The 14482-nt window shown below is 34.7% G+C and overlaps 1 protein-coding gene and 1 non-coding gene across 6 annotated transcripts in view; one reads left to right on the forward strand and one right to left on the reverse strand.

Moving 5' to 3' along the window:
- LOC101085560 (serine/threonine-protein kinase TNNI3K) overlaps positions 1-14482 on the forward strand; it is a 285312-nt gene that overhangs the window by 51492 nt on the left and 219338 nt on the right. The window lies entirely within an intron of this gene.
- LOC111562081 lies at positions 3110-3213 on the reverse strand. The gene has a single exon (XR_002745138.1). It is a non-coding gene; the product is annotated as a U6 spliceosomal RNA (small nuclear RNA).

The following is a 14482-nucleotide window of genomic DNA, read 5'->3' on the forward strand; positions in this document are numbered from 1 at the left end:
AGATTGGACTGTGATGCAGTCTTAGTAAGAGCTCAGTCAATCCAGAGAGAACTCTGAAGCTGGGATGACCTTTGAGAGTTTTCCAAGTTGGAATGAGGAGCCTGGGCCTTTATACTGGCAAAATAACCAGTCGTTAGATTCTAGAGACAGGGCAGCTCTTTTTGGCCAAGGGAGATCTCCAGAGAGGGCAGAGAGCTGAGGGCTGTGCTGTTAGCCCAGCAATACTCCTGGCATCTTGGGTAATACATTCTTCAGACATTAGAAAGCCCTCTTATCTTAAGTGATCAGGACCTACAATTAATTGGCTAATTGAAAAAACATTGGTAAAAGAGAGAACTTGTATTAAAAATACATACCATAGTTGAATATTTTATTTTCATTTTAACATAAATGCACATTTATTCGTCACACTTTATTTTTTTATTTTTTTTAACATTTATTCATTTTTGAGACAGAGAGAGACAGAGCATGAATGGGGGAAGGTCAGAGAGAGAGGGAGACACAGAATCCGAAACAGGCTCCAGGCTCTGAGCTGTCAGCACAGAGCCCGACGCGGGGCTCGAGCTCACGGACCGTGAGATCATGACCTGAGCCGAAGCTGGACGCCCAGGTGCCCCAGTTTGTCACACTTTAAATATGAAGCCAAAGCTTTTCTTTACATGCAAGTCCCTAAGTTGGTATTCAGGAAACTCTTTCTTGCTTACATAATGCTTGTTAATGAATTAGGTACAATTTATTGCTTTAGTTTCTTTTGAATAAACAATTTAAAATATAGTAATCGGAATATGAAATACCACTAAGATTTTTACTACTTTTTTCTACTTATATTTCATTAGTTTTTATTAATACCCCTATAAATTATATACCTAAAATAAACAGGAAACTAATATTATCAGTTTGGGAATGAAATATAACTGGTTTTTGGAAAGCACGGGGTTTAAATCAGAGGAGAAATTTTGAAAAGATACCGACAAGCTGCAAATGTTTAAGCAATATGTCACCAAGTCTCTGTTTTGCTGCATTAGAAACAGTTATTTTGGGACTGGCTAAGTGAGATCCCCAGGTAGGTCTTGCTATGCAGATTTTTTTCAGCTTTATTAAGGTATTATTGACAAATAAAAATTGTATATATTTAGGTTGTACAACATTATGTTTTGAATGTATATATGCATTGTGTAATGATTACTACAGTCAAGCTAACGAACATATTCATCACCTCTCATAGTTACAATTTTCTTCATGGTAAAAACACTTGAGATCTACTCTCTTAGCAAATTTCAAGTGTATAATACATTATTATTAACTATAGTCATCATACTGTATATTGGGTGCCCAGAATTTATTCATCATCTAACCACAGGTTGTTAGCCCTGAACAACATCTTCCTATTTCCTCCAACCCTTCCTCCAACCCTGTAACCAGTACTCCACCCTCTGTTACATTGAGTTCGATTTTTTTTTTTTTTTGAAGTCCACTTGTAAGTGAGATCATGCAGTATTTGTCTTTCTGTGCCTGGTTTAAGTCACTTAGCATAGTGTCTTCTAGGTGCATTCATTTGTCACAAATGGCAGGATTTATTTTTAATTTATTTTAATGTTTATTTATTTTTGAGAAAGAGAGAGAGCACAAGCAGGGGAGGGACAGAGAGAGAGGGAGACACAGAATCAAAAGCAGGCTCCAGGCTCTGAGCTGTCGGCAACAGAGCTCAATGCGGGGCTCAAACTCACAGACAGTGAGATCATGACCTGAGCCAAAGTTGGATGCTTAACCTAGTGAGCCACCCAAGGAAAGCCCTTGGATTTCCACTTTTTTTTAAAAAAGCCAGATAATATTTCATTACATATGTATGTCATATTTCATATATCTGTTGGTGAGCACTTAAGTTGTTCCATATCTTGACCACTGTGAATAATGCTGTAATGAACTCATAGTACAGCTACCAATCTGACATAGTGACTTTATTTTCTTTGGCTGTATACTCGTATGTGACATTTTTGGATCATATGATACTTTTTTTAACTTTATGAGGAAACTCCATACTGTTTTCTGTAATTGCTGTTCCAGTTTACATTCCCACCAATAGCATACAAGTGCTCCCTTTTCTCTACTTTCTCAACAACACTTATTTTTGACTTTTGGTAATAGTCATACTATTACTATGAGGTAGTATCTCATTGTAGTATCTCACTTTGGTTTTGATGTGTGTTTCTCTTATGAGAAATTATGAGTATTAGTGATGTTGAGCATCTTTTATGCACGTGTTGTCTATTTGTGTGTCTTCTTTATAAAAAATATCTTTCAGATCCTTTGCCTATATTTAAATGGACTTATTTGAATTTTTTGCTGTTTAGTTTTATGCGTTCTTTATGTAATTTGGATATTAATCTCTTGTGAGACATATGTTTTGAAGATACTATCTTCTATTCCATAAGCTGCCTTTTCATTTTGTTCATTGTTTCTTTGGTTATGCAAAAGCCTTTAAGTTTCATACTGTATGCTTCATTTATTTTTGCTTTTGTTGTCTGTGCTTTTGGTGTCAAATCCCCCCCCCTGCAAAAAAAAAACAAAAAACAAAAAAAAACAAAAAACAAAACAACTTATTGCCAAGAGCAATGTCAAGGAAGTTTTCCCCTGTGTTTTCTTCTAGGAATTACATGTCTTCATTTAAGGCTTTCATCCATTTTCAGTTAAATGTTACGGGTAGTATGAAATATGCATCCTTTTTCTTTTTCTTTTCTTTTCTTTTTTTTTTTTTTTTTTGGTATGTGGATATCTAGTTTTCCCAAAATAATTTGTTGAAGAAACTTTCCACATTGTGTATTCTTGGCAACTTTGTCAAAGATTAGTTGAATACATATGCATGGTTTTATTTCTGGGCTTTTTATTCTGTTCCAATGGTCTAAATATCTGTTTTTAAACTAGTACCATAGTGTTTTGATTTTTATCACTTTATAATATAATTTGAAAGCAACAAGTGTGATGCCTCCAACTTTGTTCTTCTTGCTCAAGATTGCTTTAGCTATCTAGGCTCTTTTTTCTTTTAATTCCACTAGAGTTAACATATAGTGTTATATTACTTACAGGTGTACAATATAGTGATTCAATAATTAAAAATCTGAAACACTTCACAAATATGCATGTCATTCTTGCACAGGAGCCACACTAGTCTCTGTATCATTCCAATTTTATTCTATGTGCTGCTGAAGTGAGTACTATCTGATCACTTTTGTGGTTTCCATATAAATTGTTTTTTTTTCTATTTCTGTGTAAAATGCTATTGGAATTTTGATAGGGATTACATTGAATGTGTGTGCTATTTTGGGTAGTATGGATATTTTAACAATTTTAATTCTTCCAACCCATGAACAGTGGATATCTTTGCATTTATTTGTATCTTAAGATTTTTGTACAACTAATTTTTGTATGTTGATTTTGTATTGAGTATCTCTATTGATTTATTTATTATTTTTAACAGATTTTGGTGGATCTAGATAAGATCATGTTATCTACAAACAGAGACAATTTTACTTCTTTCTTTCTGATTTGGATGCCTTTTATTTATTTCTTTTTCTTGCTGAATTTCTTTGATGGGACTTCCACTATTATATTGAACAAAATTGGGTATCCTTGTCTTGTTCCTGATCATAAAAGAAAAACTTTCAGCCCTTCACCATTAAGTATGATGTTAGGTGTAAACTTGTCATATATGGCCTTTATTATGTTGAGGTACATTCCCTCTCTACCTAAATATTAAGAGATTTTACGAAGAAGGGATACCAAATTTTGTCAAATGCTTTTTCTACATATACTGATATGATCATATGATTTTTATCTTTTATTTTGTTAATGCAGTGTATCACATTCATGGATTTGTGTATGTTGGACCATTCTTGCATATGAGTGACAAATCCCACTTGATCATAGTATATGATTATTTTAACATGCTATTGAATTAGGTTTGATCGTATTTTTTTTGAGGATTTTTGGCGTGCATATTCATCTGGGATATTAAGCATTAATTTTCTTTTCTTTTAATGTCCTTAACTAGTTTTTGGTATCAGGGTAATGCTGGCCTCATAAAATAGTTTTGGAGTCTTCCCTCTTCTCTTTGAGAAGGACTGGTATTAATTCTTTGAATATTCAGAATTCACCTGTGAAACTATCTGGTCCTGGACTTTTGTTTATTGTGAGGCTTTAATTACTGATTCCATTTCCTTTCTCATTATTGGTCTGTTCTGATTCTCTATTTCTTCAATATTCAGTCTTGGTAGGTTGTATCTTCTTAGGAATTTATTTAATTTGTTGGTATATAATTGTTCATAATAACGTCTCATGATGCTTTGTTTTTCTATGGTATCAGTTGTAATGTTTCTTATTTTATTGTTGACTTTATTTGCATCTTCAAGCTTTTTTTCATAATTAACCTACCTAAGGATCTACCCATTTTGTTTATCTTTTTTTTAAAACCACCCTTAATTTCATTGATATTTTCTGTTTTTTTTCTAGTCTCTATTTCATTTATTTCTCCTCTGATCTGTTGTATTTTCTTCCTTTTGCCAACTATGAGTTTTTTTTATTGTTCTTTTTCTAGTTTCTTGAAATATAAACTTAGGATTTTATTTGAGATCTTTCTTTTTTATTAATGTAGACATTTATCATATTAGCCTTCTTAGAACTGCTTTTGCTGCATCCTGTAAGTTTTGCTATGGTATATTTCCACTTTATTGCTTTCAAGATACTTCCCTTTTGATTTCTTCTTTCACCCTTTGGTTTTGCAGGAATACGTTGTTTTATTTCCAAATTTTGTGATTCTCTTTTTAGTTTTACTCCAGTTATTACTTTCTATTTTCATACTATTTTGATCAGAATAGATGTGTGATATGATTTCTATACTGTGACCTAACATCTGATTTACATTGTGACCTAACATATGATTTTTCTTACAGAATGTTCCATTGTGCTTGAGGAGAATATATTGTGTTGCTATTGGATGGCATGTTCTGTGCATGTCAGTTAGCTCCATTTGGTCTAAAACATATTTCAAGTACAATATTTCCTTATTGATTTTTGGTCTGGATGATCCATTCATTGTTGAAAGTGGAGTATTAAAGTCCTTTATTATTATTGAATTTCTGTCAAATTTTCCCTTAAGAGCTGTTAACATTTGCTTTATATATTTAGATGCTCCAATATTGGGTGCATATGTATTCATAATTATTTTATTCTCTTGATGAATTAATACTTTTATCATTATATAATGATCTCCTTTGTTTCTTGTTACAGGTTTGACATGAAGTCTATTTTGTCTGGTATAAGTATAGCTACCCCTGCTTGTCTTTGCTTTCCATTTGCACGGAATATCTTTTTCCATCTCTTCACTTTCAGCCTATGTGTGAGTCTATTAATAGGCAGCCTTAACTTGTGTCTTGCTTATTTTTTTTTATTAAGACTTAATTTTTTAGAGCAGTTTTAGATTTACAACAGAGTTAAGAGAAAAGTACAGAAATTTCCTATACACCCTCTGCCCCCCACAGATGCATATCCTCCCACATTATCAACATAATTCATCAGACTAGTACACTTTTTACAAAGAATGAACCTATGTTGGCACATCATAAATCACCTAAAGTCTATAATTTACCTTAGGATTCACTTGTGGTGGTGTACATTCTTTGGGGGTGGACAAATGTTTAATGATGTATGTCCATCTTTACATCATATAGAGTATCTTCCCTTACCTAAAAATCCTGTGTTCTGCCTATTTGTCTCTTTCCCACTCCCCACCCTTGACAATCACCAGTCTTTTAATTTTCTGTATCGTTTTGCCTTTTCCAGAATGTCATATATTTGGAACTGTACAGTTTGTATCTTTTCAAGACCTTCCTTCAGTTTGTAATATGCATTTCAGGTTCCTCTTTGTCTTTTCATGGCTTGATAGATCAATTTCTAGCAGTGAATGATATTCCATTGTCTGGATGTAGTAGAGTTCATTTATTATTTACCTACTGGAGGACATCTTAGTCACTTCTAAGTTTGGCAACTATGAATAAATCTACTATAAACATCTGTGTGCCAGTTTTTGTGTGGGCATAAGTTTTCACTTCCTTAAGGTAAATAGTAAAGGAGTATGATTGCTGAATCATATAGTAAGAATGTATTTAGTTTTGTAAGAAACTGCCCAACTATCTTCCAAAATGACTATGCCATTTTGTATCCCCATCAACAATGTCTGAGAGATCCTGTTGTTCCACATTCTCACCAGAGTCTGGTGGTGGATTTTGGCCATTCTAATAGATGTATATTGGTATCTCATTGTTGTTTTAATTTGCATTTCCTTGGTGACATATGATGTGAAGCATCTTATATATATATATCTTATATATAAGATATATATAAGATATATATAAGATGTATATGATATATATATAAGATATATATATAAGATATATATCATATATATATATATCATATATATATATATATATATATATATATATATATATATATACATATCTTCTTTGGTGATGTGCTTATTAAGGTCTTTGGCCCATTTTTTTAATCAATTTTTCATTTTCTTATTGTTGGGTTCTAAGAGTTCTCCTGTATTTTGAATAAAAGTCCTTTATCAGATTTGTCTTTTGCGGACATTCTCTCCCAGTCTGTAGATTGTCTTCTAATTTTCTTGATATTGCCTTTCATAGAACAGAAGTTTTTCATTTTAATGAAGTTCAGCTCACCAAATATCTCTTTCATGAATCATGTCTTCAGTGTTGTATATAAAAAGGAACCACTACATTCAAGTTCATCTAGGTTTGTTCCTAGGTTATCTTAGGTCATAGATCCATTTTGAATTAATTTTGTGAGGGCTGTAAGGTTTGTATCTAGATTCATTTTCATTTGCATGTGGATGTCCATTTGTTCCAGAACCATTTGTTGAAAAGACATCTTTGCTCCATAGTATTGCCTTTGCCCCTTCGTCAAATATCCGTTGACTTTATTCATGTCTGTATATTTTTGGTCTCCCTTTTCTGTTATGTTGATCTACTTATGTACTCTTTTGTTAATACCACTATCTTGATTACTGTAGTTTTATAGAAACGATTGAAGTCTTTAGTAGCATCAATTTTCTAACTTTGTTCTTCTTCAATATTGTGTTGGCTATCACAGTAGCCTATCTATATAAACTTCAAAATCAGTCTGTAAATATCCATAAAATAACTTTCTGGGATTTTGATGGGGATTGCATTGAATCTATAGAACAAGTAGGGAAAAACTGATATCTTAACATATTTAGTCTTCTTACTTGAATCTGAAATATCTATTTATTTAGTTTTTTTTTATTTTGTCTATCAGTATTTTGTAGTTTTCCTCATATAGATCTTGTATATGTTTTGTGAGATTTATACTTAAGTATTTTATGTTAATGTAAATGATACTGTGTTTTTTCATTTCAAATTTTACTTGTTCATTTTTGGTATATAAGAAAGCAACTGACTTTTGTACCTTGTAACCTTGTACCTTGCAACCTGGCATAATTGCTGATTAATTTTAGGAATTTTTTGTTGATTCTTTCAGAATTTCCACTTGGATAATCATGTCATCTGAAAACATAGCTTTATAGATATATAGCTTCCTTACCAATCTGTACACTTTTATTTCTTTTCTTACCTTATTGCATTAGCAAGGAGTTCCCATACAGTATTGACAGGCATAATGAGAGAGGACATTGTTGCCTTGTAACTAATCTTAGTGGAAAAGCTTTGATTTTTCTCATCATTCATATGATGTTAGCTGTAGATATTTTGTGGATAGTCTTTATCAAGTTGAGAAAGTTTTCCTCTATTGCAATTTTCTAAGACTTTTTGTTTTGAATGAGTACTGGATTTTGTTAAATGCTTTTTTGCATCTATTGATATGAAGTGGTTTTTCTTTTTTATTCTGTTGATGTGATGGATTACAGTAATTGGTTTTCAAATTTTGATCCAGGTTTGCATATCTAGAATAAATACCACTTGGTTCTAGTGTATAGTTATTTTTATGTTTTTTATTTATTTTCCTATTTTTGTTGAGGATTTTCATATCTATCAGAGATATTGGTCTATAGTTTTCTTTTTTTGTAATGTGTTTGGTTTTAGTATTAGGGTAGCGCTGGATTCATAGAATGAGTTAGGATCTATTCCCTTTCCCTCTTTTGTTTGAAAGAAATTGTAGAGAATTGGTATAATTCCTTCCTTAAATTTTGATAGAATTCACCAGTGAACCCATCTGAATCTGATGCTTTCTGTTTGGGAAGTTTATTAAGCTGTTACTCAAATTCTTTAATAGATATAAGCCTATTCAGATCATCTGTTTTTTTTCTTGTTTATGTTTTGGTAGATTATGTCTTTTAAGCAATTTTTGTTGTTGTTGTTGTTTTATTTTTTTTTCCAGCACTCGGAATATATCCTCCTGCTCTGTCCTGGTCTGCAAGGTTTCTGCTGAGAAAGTTACTGGTAGTCATATGGAGGTTCCCTTGTATGAGATGGGATGAATTTCTTTTCTCTTGCTGCTTTCAGAATTCTCTGATTTTTTTTTTCAGTTTTGACAGTTTTATTGTGATGTGTTTTTATCAAGTCTTCTTCTGTGGCATCGGTTTGAGGGCCACTGAGCTCCCTGTACCTAGATATCAGTATCTCTCCTCAGATTTGGGAAAGTTTTTGGCAAAGGTTTCTTTTAAATTACCTTTCTGCCCCTTCTCTCTGTCTCTCTCTGTCTCTCTGTCTCTTTCTCTCTCTCCTTTTCTTTTTTCCTTTTGGGTTCCCATAATATGTGCTTTTCTTTCTGATGGTGTTCCATAAATCCCATAGAGTTTCTTCCCTCTGTTTCATTCATTTATCTTTTTGTTTTTCTAATTAAGTAATTTCAAATATTTTTTTTTCATATTCACAGATTCTTCTACTTGACTTAATCTGCTGTGGGTGCTATGTATTGTATTTTTCATTTCATTCATTGTATTCTCCAGCTCCAGAACTTCTCTTTGGTTCTTTTTTATAATTTCTATCTCCTTTTGAAACTTCTAACTTTGTTCATATATTGTTTTTCCTGATTTTGTTGAGTTGTCTATGTTCTCTTGTAGCTTGCTGAGGTCCTTAAAACAATTTTTTGAATTCTTTGTCAATTCATAGATCTCTATTTCTTTATAGTAATCACTGGAAAGTCATTGTGTTCCTTTGATTGTTTCATGTTTCCTTGATTTTTTTTGTTTCTTGTAGCCTTGCATTATGTGTGCACATTTGACAGAGCAGTCACTTCTAGAATTTATGAACTGCTTTAAGTAGAGAAAGACCTTCATCCACAGGTGAGCACAAGGGTGCCAGCTGGGTGTAGTGTGGCAGTTCCATCTCTGAGGAGGGCTTAGGAAAGTATTCTTCTTGTAGCTCTGTCAGCTAAGGTCGGCATTGATGAAGATTGTATGGGTACTTAGCAGCCAAGTTTGTAGGTATCCACAGTGGCAGCAATGGCTATTGGGTTCTTTGGTGCAAAGGCTTTTGGGATTCTTTTGATCTTTCTTTTCTCCCATGGGAGAATTTGTGGCCAAGGGGCTCCCTCTTGGCATCACATCTGGCCCATCAGTGCACTCATGGTTACAGTGGCACTAGTATCAGATGCTAGAGCTTAGAGTCCGTGGAGTCGTGGTAGAGCTAGAGGTCCAGAGCTCAGGCAGAAATGGAACTAGATTGGCTCCAGGATCTGGGTTATGGGCATTCTCACTGTGGCAGTGGCTTTGCCATTCTAAGTGAGAGTTCTTGCAGAGTGACCATGGAGCTTGCGTCTAAAGAATAGGCATATTCCAAGCAGCCATGGCTCTGGGGTTTGAGGAGCAGACATGCTCACTGTGGCTCTGGCTCTGGAGTCTGAGGTACACATGCATATGATGCTGCCATAAGTCTGGAGTGCAGGCATGTGTACAGCAGCTGTGGCTCTGGATTCCAGTGCATGTCCAGGGTTGATAGAAGGGGAAGCCCCAGTTCCAGGGTGGTGGAACATGTAGCAGTTCCTTCTGGGGCAGGAGTCACTAGATGTGCATAGCAATATCTCCTTCTCCAGGGGTCTTCAGTGACAGTGGATGTTGTTTACCTTGGTGGCAAAAGCTGCTAGTGTCCTTTCTGGAACAGGCCACTGGAGTCCACATGAGTAATTATGAGCTTCTCCACTGTGAAAGCTGTGAGGGTCTGTGGCTGCCATATGCTTCAGAGGCTGTTGAGATACTCAGGGCAAAAGCTACTGGGGTCCTCTTCAGTGCAGAACACTGGAGACCGTAGTGGCATTCGCTGTATGGCTGATACTGATGGGCTTTGACCTTCTTTGCTCCTAGCCATCTCCAGACATCTCAAGTATGCCAATGTCCCCAGCAATCCTACATGTGTGATTATTCCCATTTTTAGTTCCATTGTGTTGCCACGGGTTCTTAATTGGCCCCTGGGCCCTTCCAGGGCTATTTTCCTTCATGGATAGTTCATTGGGATTTTTTAGGGAGACGAATGGGGCAAGAGAACAAAGATTGGTACCTCCTATTCTACTTTCTTGCTGATACCACTCCCAGATGCTCCTTCACTAAGTTAATTCTGAGTATCTTCTAAAGAGAGAGCTGACTACATGTAACATCATGGAAAATCAACTCTTTTCCTTTCTAGCCCACACATATATGCCATCCCTCCTACTTGAATTATGTGACATGACACCTCTTATTCATTTAGTTTCAGTGTTGAGGCACCTCCTTCTAGCTGGGAAGATACAACGTAGCCAAGTGTAAAAGCTCTACCACCTTACTGTGCTTTCTGTCCTTACCTACAAACAAAATAGGGCTAACTTTTAGACAACTCCTATCACTTAGTTGCTAAACATTGTATCTTTTCAGGATAGAGGTTTCCAGTTGTGGATTAGTTTATTGTTGGATAGATTTCCTCACTCACCCGGTCCCTGCCCACAATTAATTTCAAGGTGCAAGCTTCATTGTCTTTGAACTATGCTCTATAGTAAATTTAGAGCCGTTTGATATTTGAAAATATAACTTTGAATCATTGTTCTTCTTTCACAAATGTGGAGCAATCTAGGAGTTAAACTAAATTATTCAAATAAGTTTTCAGTTCTCATAACCAGATAAATTAATTCAGAAGTTGTAGGCTTCTAGCTGTCAGGGAAAAAAAAATCTATCACATACAGTGAAGGTTTTTTTTTCTTTTTTTAAATTATTACTTAATTAGTTTCCCTCATAGAAAAAAAGAAAGAAAGAAAGAAAGAAAGAAAGAAAGAAAGAAAGAAAGAAAAGCAAAAAGTCATTAGTCAAATTATAAGTCCCCTTGGTTCCAGAGAACTAGGACTAGATATGTTACACCCCCTAGTTTTTCTATGAAAATAGCTAAAAATATATTAACACAGAATATAATACTTAAAACAAAGGATGCAAGCCTTTCTTTCCATAATAAACTCCCAGGGCACATTTTATGAAGGTATCAAGGGCCGTAAATTATTTTTAATATAATTAGAAAATTTCTGTTATCTGGACCAAATTTGAGGTTTCTTTATTCTTAAGATATTTTATCATGTAAATGGTAGTGAGTCTTGCCATGGGTCTAAACATGAAATTTTGGTCTCTTTGTTCAATGGTCTTCTCTGAATACTGAAATTTTGTGTATAGAAAATCCCCTGTTCCTTACCTAAAGGTCTTTGTTCAATGACAAATACAATATATTTTGTGTAGGTATGTGTTGTGAAAGAATTTACAAATTTCATGGCATTCTGGCCTAATCATGAGTAATTGAAAGAAAAATATGAATTTTTTCCTCTCTAACTTTATAAAATAAACAGCCTTTGATAACCTCTGTGATTTCCTTTTCATATTATATGTATTAAGATTGTAGGAGTTTCCTGTTACCTTACTTTTTAAAAAGATGAACAGCTTTTCTGAGGATATATGATTATTATACTTCTTGTGTTAAGATTTACATACATTTATTCATTCATTTATTTTTTTTTTTAATTTATGAAACATATGGCCATGAAAAGAATGTCAGGAGGGAGATGTAAATACAGAGAACTTGTGGAACCTCTCTTCTATAGATTATTAAAAACAGGATAAATCACCATCAATCTTGCTTGTTGTAAGTAGTTACCTGCCTAAGAGACCAGAAGCAGGAGGTCCTTCTAGCTTCTCAATGATCCTCTATCCTAAGATATACATGTCCTACAATGTATGGCATTGACTGGTTTGGGGTTTGGGTTTAGGGAGACAACATTTATGTAAGATACAAGGCTATCACAGAATTTGTTCATGGAATCACAGTAAAGATGAGTTAAGGACAAATAAAATGTAAAGAAAAAGAAATGGGGTGTCTTGTACTGAGGTTATTTATGACTGGTCTTCTTGCCTTTGCAGCTTTACTGAAAGATGGTGATGAGGTCTTATGCATTTTCTGTCCAAATAAACATATGGATTTTAAATGATGTAATAAGGACAGGTTAGAATAAGAGATCAATCTCTAATTATTCTGGACTACTTTCTAATTGGCAAAGTGTCCTAGCTACCCCTCACCAAATGGTCTTTTTTGGCCATTTCTGTCTTCATCATTACCTTGATGGGAGAATTAGGAAAAGAAGAGACCATGATATCTGGCTATTTTACTAGTCACTGATTAAAGTTCCAAATAGGAGAAATGAGTAATCTTAACTAAGATGAGAGCCAGGGATTATGTGTGTATTTCCCAGCTTTACTACTGACTCCTCTATTATTGTCCCTGTTCTCCTTGCCTCAGTTACTTAGCCTCTGCCTTCCTAGTTCATCCCATTGGGCTACTTGAGCTTTCCTAAGAAGACTCAGTTCTGCTTGAAGAGTAACCAGTCTGAACCTAAACAGTATTCAAAACAGCCTTGACCACATTTTACCTGATTTCTTCCTATGAAGTTGAGAATGTTTCACTCTTGTGGACACTAGAGACTGGGAGTTCTGTAGTCTTTATATAGTTGGAACTTCTTTTACCCTTTTCTTGGATAGCTCCTATGAAGCCTAAGCAATAATCAATATAGGCACTATCTCTGGAGAAGTCACTCCCCCAATCCAGTGCCTCATCTTTGCCTCATAACACCAGGTTTATCTCTAGCATACTTCTCTCACTATATTGTCTGTCACCCTAGACAATGAGTTCATTAAATCCAGGACCAGGCATCTCTGTTTGTCTCACAGGCTTGGCACCAAGTAGGCATTAGGCGCTTCTAAATGAATAACTGGCTGACACAGTCTGAAATTGCCCTGGAGTCACAATTTCCTCACACCAATTTTCTAGTCTGGCCTTATGTTTAGGCTCCTCCTTTCCTAGCTCCATCTTGTCAGATTTCTTTCTAAGCCTGCAGTCCTAGTTTTTGTTTTGTTTTGTTTTGTTTTGTTTTGTTTTGTTTTGTTTTGTTTTGTTTTGTTTTGAAAGAGAGAGAGTCAGGGAAGGGCAAAAGGGAGAGAGAAAATCTAAAGCAGGCTTCATGCCCAGTGGAGCCTGACGTGGGGCTCCATCTCACAACCTTGAGATCATGACCTGAGCCAAAATCAACAGTTGGATGCTTAACCAGTTGAGGCACCCTGGCACCCTCAGTCCTGTCTTCTAAAGTCTCTCTGAGGTTAACTGCTTACCCAAAGGATAATAATCCACCTGCTAGACTATCTTAGTGCACTAAGAACTCCCAAGTCCTGAGCTTTCTCCACAAATTCAGCCCCAATGAATGATGTGCCCATTGCAGCTAGACTTGCCTTGCGTTTAAACATGGCATCAGGCATGATTTAGATTCCTGGACATCTCACTGCCTTTTCTATCTGGTAGGAAGGTGCTCTCTCTATCCTGTTGGTAGACTTGATGCTCTAACCTGAGAGCTGAGGAAATTAATATTTATGAATAATTTACTTTAGTCATATCTTTTGCTTATTACACCATTTAATTTAATCCTTGCATAACTTTATTGAAGAATCTGAGGCTCAAATAGATGAGATGATCTGTACCAAATCGCACCACTATTAAGTATCAGAGTATCTTACCCAAACTGGCTGACACCAAAACTGAGCTCCTGATCAATTTTCTGTAGAGCCAAAGACAGAGGACCTATGGAAAGCTTCCTCAGAGAATCTAACAGGAGAAAGTCCATTGCTTCTGTATATTCTATAGTATTTCTACTTCTACATTTGGCTTTGCTCTTGTTTTTAAGATTATTCCCAAGATTTCTCAGCAATAAGACAATTTTTTTTTTGGAAATTATACTTTCTATTATGTTCTTCATCTGTCTTTGGCGAAAGGCTAAAATGCTAAGGATATATTTCAAAAGAACTAGAAAAGAAAAAAATCTTGCTTGTCAAAACTTTTGATGATAAATGTTTTCTTTATCAATTCTGATTAGAACTTATTTTCTGTAGCACTGAAAATGTTTTTTAACTCAGTAACAAGAATATTTTTTAAAAAATATTTAC

The sequence above is a fragment of the Felis catus genome, chromosome C1 (genome assembly GCF_018350175.1).
Source record: "Felis catus isolate Fca126 chromosome C1, F.catus_Fca126_mat1.0, whole genome shotgun sequence".
Taxonomy (NCBI): Eukaryota; Metazoa; Chordata; class Mammalia; order Carnivora; family Felidae; genus Felis; species Felis catus.